The sequence below is a fragment of the Sinocyclocheilus grahami genome, unplaced genomic scaffold, assembly GCF_001515645.1.
Source record: "Sinocyclocheilus grahami isolate Dianchi unplaced genomic scaffold, SAMN03320097.WGS_v1.1 scaffold654.1, whole genome shotgun sequence".
Taxonomy (NCBI): Eukaryota; Metazoa; Chordata; class Actinopteri; order Cypriniformes; family Cyprinidae; genus Sinocyclocheilus; species Sinocyclocheilus grahami.
In genome coordinates this window covers 97651-99241 of record NW_015505833.1, presented here as the reverse complement: position 1 = coordinate 99241, position 1591 = coordinate 97651, and the positions used below count along the sequence as shown (strand labels likewise).

Here is a 1591-nt window from a genome sequence, read left to right as displayed (position 1 = left end):
AGATAGATAGATAGATAGATAGATAATACAAAATAAGTAAAACTAAATAATACTATATACGCATAATAAAGAAAAACGCTAATATAAATGACAAATACACAAAGCAAGATTACTAAAACTTGATTACCTAAAACTTTATTAAAAATTGGAAAACATAAAATCAAAATCTAATTCAAAACCTGTAATAGTAAATCAATAACTGTGGTAGGCAGTAAACAGCAATGTTTGTTTGAAGTACTGCTGTGACAGTGTAGTGTGTGTAATGCACCTGGACACGCTCTCCACAGCCTCCTTGTTGACGGGTGGCAGCAGGAAGCAGATGGACGGCACGACGGCCTCGTTTCCTGAGCGGTTCAGAACCTTCCACCTGAAGGGCTGCGAGTTATTGATGAGCGCGCACTCGTCGCCCTTGTGCACGGTGATCTGTCAGGAGAAACAGGGGTTTGAGCGTGCAGCACAAGCACAGGCTGATGGTGTGTGCGCGGACAGGGATGGGGACGGACTCTACCTCCATCTGTTTGAAGTCACACACGGCCCGGATGGGCAGCTTGCCTCTGAAGGCGCTGGTGGGGTCGCGCGGCTTCAGCTGGACGACGGACTTGGCTCTATTGTTCAGGCTGCCGATGTCAGACTTGAACTCGTTCAGCTGCTCTCTTTCCTCCTGTGGTCAAACTCACTTAGTCAGCTTAAAGATACTTATTCATTTGACTTTTTTATTTTTATAGCGTTATAAGTAACACTTTACAATAAGGTTCCATTAGTTAATGTTAGCTAATGTATTAACTAACATGAACAAACAATACATTTATTACAGTATTTTTGAAATCTTTGTTAATGTTAGTTAATGAAAATACACTCATTCATTGTTAGTTCTAATGTCATTGTTAGTGCTAATGTTAACAAGCACAACTTTTGATTTTAATAATGATTTAGTAAATGTTGAAATTAACATTAGCTAAGGTTAATAAATGCTGTAGAAGTACTGTTCATTCTTAGTTCATGTTAACTAAAGTAGTTAACTAAGGATCCTTATTGTAAGTGTTACCAAAATGTTTTATGCAGCACTGCATTCAAGAAACAAAGTCGAAATATCCTTCTAAGATTGAAGAGATCGAACCTGCATAGTTGTTGTTAAATTATTAAATACGTTTATCAACAAAAGACAAGCTTTAAGGGCTCCTGCGGCTTTCCATCAAAATAAATGTTTGATGGTTTAACGTTTGAAAACAAAGAAATTAAGACAACATAATATTACGGGTGTAATGTCAAATAAATAAATAATATTATGATGTATTTTTGTTAAATACTAATTTTTTATTTTGGTATTACAATAGTAATAGTTTGTTTTGAGTCAGCAATTTTAAGATTTTTATTTAGTAATATAATAATAATAACAACAATAATACTTTTTCTTAAATACTAATTTTTTTTATTTTAGTGAAATATTACAATAGTAATACTTCTTATTTTGATTCAGTAATTATTTTTTTATTGTTATTATTATGTTTTTTCTTAAATACTTGTTTTGTATTTTAATGAAATATTACAACAGTAATATTTCTTATTTTGTTCAGATTTAGTAAATTATTTT

The 1591-nt window shown here is 32.9% G+C and overlaps 1 pseudogene; it reads right to left on the bottom strand.

The window, feature by feature from the left end:
- The window catches only part of LOC107558619 (plectin-like), a 78100-nt pseudogene that overhangs the window by 27152 nt on the left and 49357 nt on the right, over nucleotides 1-1591 (bottom strand).